Source organism: Pipra filicauda, unplaced genomic scaffold, assembly GCF_003945595.2.
Source record: "Pipra filicauda isolate LSUMZ 115617 unplaced genomic scaffold, ASM394559v2 scaffold280_size1006739_pilon, whole genome shotgun sequence".
Lineage (NCBI taxonomy): Eukaryota > Metazoa > Chordata > Aves > Passeriformes > Pipridae > Pipra > Pipra filicauda.
The window spans coordinates 632,526-640,130 of NW_024104399.1; the positions used below are offsets into that span (position 1 = coordinate 632,526).

Sequence of the window (7,605 nt, forward strand, 5' to 3'; positions counted from 1 at the left end):
TTGGAAGCTTAGCTACAGAAATTCTGCACACCTTCACTGTCAATTTTGCCCCTAATGAGCTCTTATTTTACAGTAGCTTTAGGTGGTTTGCAGGGCTAAAATTAAACAGCATAAGTTCTGAATTGCTTGACTCCTTAGCAAACAGCTCCCAGGTGCACAGGAAGAATGCCTGTTTTCTTTTGTTTTAATAGAAACACAGCTGTAGACCCCAGTTTCAGAAAGTCAATGTGTCACAGCTTTGTGGTAACTTCTTGTGGTTTGTCACTGACATCTCATCAATGATGTGGCCCCAGAAGAGAGAACATCATAGGCTTTGTACATATTTTATTGATATTATCGTGTTTTCATTGATAGCCTGACACTGCAATGGAGTTGTTGTGATGTGTGGTTTTTCTGCTGTTTTTCAGAGATGGACCTAAAGAACCCTTCAATCCCAATGGGTATATTTTGCAGCCTTGTATGCAACTTGTGAGCATTACCTCATTGAACTCATTCTTGGGTGAAAAGCACCCAAAGAGAAAGAGGAGCAAGAGAGGACAGAGAGATAAAAAGTAGGAGTAAAACATGTGAGTAATTTTCTGAGATTCTCAGAAGCAGATTAGCTCATGAGACTGCTCATGTAGAGCGCGTCTAGGGGAGGCTATCTTGTTGCTGTTTCACATGTATAGGGTGATAGAGTCTCAGCCTTCTTGAAGAAGGGTGTTAAATGACTTAGGGAGTCTTGTTCCTGGGAGGCTACGGCTCTGAGGGGATGGGAAGGAGGCAGTAGGAGGGGATTTGTGGAAGAAAAAGTGGTCTTGAACTGTACTGAAGCATAGAGGCTTATATTTGCTCTGAAGCGCCCACTCAGAAACCTAACTTCAGACAGCACCAAACAAATACAAGATAAAAATATTTAAGATGTAAAATGAGGTATTAGTCACAATCTGATGATGTTTGGCATTGCACTGTTGATGTACTCCCTTAAGAATATGCCAGTTTCTTCCAGACTTTCTTGTAATATGGAAGAAAACACACTAAACTACTGATTTTGTCCTACATAATACACATGCTGCAAACCAGAAATTCTGCAATGTAATAGATGTTGATAATGTCATTAACTTTCTGATTCACTGCAGTTCAGAGCTGGGGGTTAGAAAGATTTTCATCAGCAACTGAAGATAAATGAAGAAAAAATGCCAAGCTAAAACTAGCTGCTGTATTATTGATTATCTGGAATTTCTGATTTTTCTCTCTTATAACTGAATTTTCCCATAGTTCTTTTCAAAATTTGCCACTATAGGAAAATATTTCTAATTACTGCTATTTGAGGCATGCCTCTTAACCAGTATTGAGGGTACTCTAATTCCAATTTAAAATTATTTTCCTTTCCTATCTAATTTGAATCCAAAATAAGGTAATCTTTTTCTTTTCTTTCTTTGTTTTTTCTCCTCTCCTAGATGGATGTCCCAATAAGAATAATTGGTCTGTTTTCATCTTTGGCTTCAACTTATCCAAATTAATGCAATTCTGTTCAAGAATTGGGTGGCATGGTTGAAAGAAAGTCAGGACAAGAACTGTATCTTTTACACTGTAAAATGTACACAGTCTCACTCTGTTTCACAACAATCAAAGAAGAACTTAAGGTATTAAGGATTTAAAAAACACACTGTATTTGCAGAAAGATGAACTAACACTTTTGTTTGATTCTATTAATCTAGTTTGTCCAAAATTTAGTGCAGCAATCAGACAAGAACTTTTCAAAGCAGTGCCTATGTATAAAGTAATGTAGTCAGTGTTCTTTTGACTCACAAGATTAGAGAGCATTAGAAAGCTTGTTCACCATTAGCTTTGTTCCAGTTTCTTCCAGGAATTTTAAAAATAACAAAACCCTGAAGGCCCAAGCCTGTTCCTGTTTAAAATATAGTTTGTGGTCATCAACTAGTACTTCAGGGGTTTTATTCATCAAAATATTTTAACAGAGCCCCAAATAATTATTTTCAAGACTGTCTGAAGAGCACTAGAGATCAGTAGCAAACAATAAATTAAATGAAAAAGTATTTAACTTAATGTCACACTGCACAAATAATAGTATGAATTACACTGATTGTAATTACCATTTAAAAAAGAAAACTGGGATTTGCATAGTGTTATAATAGGCTAAATTCTTCTCTTAGAAACAGATCAAGCCTGAGAAAAAGAAAGGTTCTTCCTTGCTCTAAAAAGACTACCTCTCCTGTCCCACCTCCCAAAAGTGCAAGGTTTATTCATAAATGTTGCCAAGATGCCAAATGTCTCAGTGCTGCCCTGGCTGTCAAGCAGCAATGAGGCTCTGGGTTAGAAGGTCAGGGCTCCACTATGTGCTGTGAACATGCTGAAGAAGACCCAGACACATCTCCTCCCGTGTTGGTGAACCCCCTTCTCAGCTGAACTGGAGAAGATGCCTCAGTCAGGGGCAGAAAGCGAGCAATGAGGAGTTTGGTTTCTTTGCCTTCAGCATGAACATAGAAATTACACAGAAATGAAGGTATCTACAGCATTACAAAGGCATACTAGTTATACAGGAATAGATCACAGATGTTTTCTTATGATGAATAGCAGCTCACACTGCAAGGATACTAGTTGGTTTCAGTGGCAGCATTTTGGAGGGTCCCAAAGTACTCCCCGCACAGAAATGCTAATAAGAGTCATGTTAAAATATATATCCAAGGTTTTTTTGGAACATCTTAAGATGAAAAATAAATGTATGGTTCACTGTTTATTTAAATTATTGTATTAGCATCAAAATGTGACCACATCAGCCCAAAGGGAGTGATTATATTGCTACCACTAGTGAGTCAGGTTTTATGATCAGAGTCTATAAACTAAGTCTATAATCTGGCTTGATCACTAGTAGCAGACATAGTTTATAAAGACATGGTGGTTCTGTTCTCATTTGTGATTCATGGGGATGATTTTTGGCCAAATCGATCAGTTCATCAAATCACTTATAAATGTCTGCATGGGTATATTAGAAAAAAGACCAAGCTCACATCTTCAGCAGGCAATCCTCTAGGCATACAGCTCAGGATTTTACTCCAAAGTTCATGTAGGAATCATGCAATTTATTTTTTTCTTTTATATAGTACATACCTAACCTTGAGAGCAAAAGTACTTTTTTCTGGCACGGGTTGCATGTTGTGATGTATCCCAGTTACATTGCAATTTATTTAAACAGGAACAGTGGTGAGCTTGATGTGGAAATGCTTTTGTCATATATGAAAGGAAAGCTTCAGCCCTCATTTATCTAGGATGAAAAATGAAAACGTGAAAGCTGCGTGTTGTTTGATTCTGAAAAATGACCTGACCAGATGTCAAAATTATTGAGAAGCAGCATGACAGCCCTTGGATGCCAACCCTTGAAAGTAAGACAAGCAAGACAAGGAGATATTGAAATATGTGGACTGGACTTGAACTCTGTGTTTGTATTTTCTTTAAAAGGAAAACAAAAATCTTTCTAAAAATATTGGCTTAATCTTTTGCTTCCAACAGTCAGAAATACCAGATGAAGTTTGCCAAATTATGGGGAAATTTCAGCTTTGATGATGTGTTAGTTTGGTTATCTGTCAGGAAGCTTATTTTGGATATATCCCCCAAACATGATTTATAAAATCACAAAATCACAGAATATGCCGAGGCGGAAGAGACTCCCAAGGATCATCAATTCCAACTCTTAGCCCTGCACAGGACCATCCTCAGGAGTCACACCATGTGCCTGAGAGCGTTGGTCAAATCCTTGAACTCTGTCAGGTTTGGTGCTGCGACCTCTTCCCTGGGGATCCTGTTCCAGCACTCAACCACCCTTTGGGTGAAGAACTTTTCTCTAATATCCAACCTAAACCACCCCTTACACAGCTTCAGGCTATTCCAATGGGTCCTGGCAATGCATAGACTCTAAAATGGTTAAAATTATTTTAAAAGAGGGGACTTTTCTTTGCACTTTAGCAAAGGAAAGTTTTCTAACCTATTCCTTGCTGTGATTTTTGTTTACTAATGAAGCCCGTTGGTTGTGTAGGATGGACTGGAGGCGGGTAAATTAAACATGTACAAAGGCTTCATTGACTGTCATGTCACTGATAGTGAAGGACTGAATGGCCCTAGAAAAAGGTCTCTTACACTTTCTTATCCTGCGTACATGTTATGAATGGTCATTTTTAGTCTCACCTAAAATGTTGGCAATGGAACTAGACAATTTGATAATACTTACTATTCTATGGATTCTATTTGTGTTTGTTTGGTTGGGTTTTTTAATCTGCAAAACACTGTAACCATTTCTCAAACTCCACCTTTGGCAGATAGGGTGCTGCAAGCAGATGTTTATAGATGTTGTAAGTACTTACGTCCTCTATTTGGAATTGAATCTCTACGCCATGACAGTAGAACAGACCGGTTAAACACTGAGTTCTTCTGCAGTGCTGGTTTTCATCCTATTCCTATTCTAGCAAAGCTAATAAAAAATGCTGTTTTATATCTGCTCTCCTATTCTTAATTGTTTCTTTGGTGGGATCAGACCTTTATTGATTGATAAAAACATGAATCTTACATTTTTCTGCAAAGATAATTGAATTTCACCATTTATTTCTGAAGCAAAAAAAAATTACAAATTAATTTTTCTTAAAACTTTCTATAAACTATTTTATTCTTTCCTACTGAAAGTTAATTGAGAATAATATTATTTTTTTTAGCATCTCCAAGATGTAGCATTTAATTTATAATTATAATTGCACTATTTACCATCTTTCATCACTGATGTCAGTCATTAGCTTTCAGGAATGTACAAGTTCAACACAGTCTAATGTTTGAAAGTTATATCCAGAAACTGAATATCAAAGTTTCTATAAAAAGAAAAATGAAATATTATGTGGTAATAACATATATGGTGTGAGAAATCTGTCAAAGGACAAGAATTTTTTGGGTACTTTTATCACATGCTTGAAGAAATCTATCATTTCCTCTGGACTTGCCTTTGGGCCTTGTTCTGCCAACATTACTGGTTTCAGATCTTGCTAGTACTAATGTAAATCTCCATTAAATTTAGATTAACTGCCTATACTGATGAAGGCAGAAATGAAGTCAGGCACCATGCAAGAACCTAGGCCTCTTTGGAAGAGGAGGGAGAGTGATTGTGATAAGGCACAAGATAACACCTTTCTAATATGGATTTTGAGATCATGTCCAGCCAGCTGAAATTATGGAGAGAAGACCCTCTGTCTGTCAGCCTGCAGTCCTGTGACCTTACCCTTGATAGTTACCTCACACACCAATGAAAGAAGGGAAAGGAGAGGACTCCCACGTTCTAATATGGAGTTTCTTGAAGTAATGACGCTTGAGGGACCAGAGAGGAAAAAAAGTGTAAAACAGGACAAGATTAGACAGACTTTTCAGAGTTTTAAAACATGACACTTAATCCATGAGCTTTCTCATCCTATTTCCTCCCCCTGTACTGCTCAGGTGAGGGAGTGAGCGAGAGGTTCAGTAGGTGTGTAACTGCTGGCTGAAGCTTGCCAAAGCTAATCCACCACACATGGCAAAGCAGAACCCCCACACAAACTGCAGATGTTCCTCATACCTTTCTGTGATGAGGGTACATGTGGATCCGAAGTGGGGGGGGGCATATGCAGAGCCAGAGTCAGTACAGCAGTTTCCATTCTATGTTGGGTCTCAAGACCTCTGTCCCCTCTCCTTACCCCACTGCTGAGCACTCATCCCTGCCTCCCGCTCCTCTCATTCCATCTGTCCCAAGCTACTGTCCTCCCAGAGCTTGTGGGTTCTGTCAGCTGCTTGCTTGTCTCTAACCAGACCCTGCTGCTCAGATCTGCATCTCCATTCTCCCTCAGATCTCTGGTGCTGTGGGCTTTTGGCTGGAAGGGAGGGCAAGGCACAGAGAATAAAACTTACCCACCCCCACAGCCTTTCCTGTTCCTTACTGCCTCTGAGAAGCTCTTCTGGTTCTTACAGCATGGCTGCCGCTCTTTCACACTTTCACTTTGAGGCAAAGACAGATTAGAAACAACCCCCATGGACATGCAATCTGCCCTTCTCTCTGCCATCCTCTTGCAGCACAATCTTTATATCCAGGATAAACAGATTTGCCTTGCAGAAAGGGTGTGTTGAGAACAGATTCCACCAGCCACTGCACTTTAAGCTCCTCTTAAGAGAGACATGCCTGGCTACGGGTAATTGGAAAGCAGGCTTGACCTCCAAAATAATGCAAGGATTCTGTCCAGGACCTCCAGCTGATGCCCAGAAACATATGCTTCATACTGGCAAATCTTCCAGGAAAACACAAATCTTGAGGAAACTCGGAGCTAGAGACTCTGACACGTTTTTAGTGATATATTATAATGGTAATTAATCTTACTGACAAAAGGTTTGCCTTTCATTTTAATATGTCTGGTTTTAATTCCCACTTCCTTGTCCTTATTATGATTTTTTCATAACTCACTATCTCTCATTTTCATCAGTAGACTGACACCATCCTTTAACAGAAGTTATAATTATCAATGGTAAACTAAATGTTTGATTTTCCATGAGCAAAATAATAATTTAAAAAAAGCAGATATTTAGGTTGTGTCAGTACACTTCTTCGATCAAGATCTCAAAAGTGCTGGAGAGTATTAAATGCCATCATAAATAAAACCCATCATTCCAATAAAAGGAATTTTTTTTCCAAGAGAAAAAAAAAGAAACAGAAGTCCTGTACCATGTAATTAATATCAGCTTGGAAGAGGTTCAAAGGCTAATGTTGGAAATATGGCACAAGAATTAATTCATTCTTTCTTTTCATACTTCTTCCGAAAAATAATATGTTACAAGAAAGCTGCAATCTTGCTTCGGATGAGTGTAGATGGAGGATGAGATATGTGACCTTAGCAGGCAAGACACTGTTCAATGTTCAGCAGTGATTTTCTTTAGGAAGAAGAGCTCATGGCATTTGGATGGAAGGGTGTATGTGTAGGAAAAGGGGGAAAGTCATCAAAAAAAGATTGGCAAAGTTGGAGTGGTCTGTGTACAAGCCAGAGGGTGTGCATATGTATGCATAGAAAAGACAAGATTAAAAGAGGAGCTAAGCCACATATCAAAATTGCTTAAAGTCAAACAAGCTTCTCAGGTAGAAGGGAAGCATCTAGGCAGCTTTAGTTTCCACAAGCACCACCAACACCCACCAAATACAGCAACAAAGACGTCGTAATTGCCAGTGGATTGTCACAGGTTTTGGTTACAGTTTGTCCTCCAGAGATCAATCAAACTATTTCAACTTTTGTTGTCTGCATGTCAGGACAGGTATTTCATAACTCTGGAATCAAAATGCTGACTTGGACAGAAATCCTGACTTCATCATGAAGAGATTAGAAGGAAAACAAGAGGCTTTATGACTCTTCAGGTAGGCCTGACTTAAGTTTGGGATGGGGTGATGAAGTTATCTCACAGCAAGCAGGTACCCAGGAGACCTAATTCTCTTACCTATGTCACTTCTCCTGTTAGCTGGGGGACAAACCTTTTCCCTGTCTGTGCCTCAGTTCTCTATCTGTTAATCAGTATTTGAATAAATGGGAGATGGTGGTGAAATAAAAAGGGGTATAAAGA

The 7,605-nt window shown here is 38.8% G+C and overlaps 1 long non-coding RNA gene across 1 annotated transcript; it reads left to right on the forward strand.

The window, feature by feature from the left end:
- The first annotated feature begins 413 nt into the window (after positions 1-413).
- Positions 414-3,651, forward strand: LOC120323527. The gene is made up of 3 exons (XR_005564053.1): positions 414-566; positions 1,440-1,625; positions 3,197-3,651. It is a non-coding gene; the product is annotated as an uncharacterized LOC120323527 (long non-coding RNA).
- Positions 3,652-7,605: the final 3,954 nt, after the last annotated feature.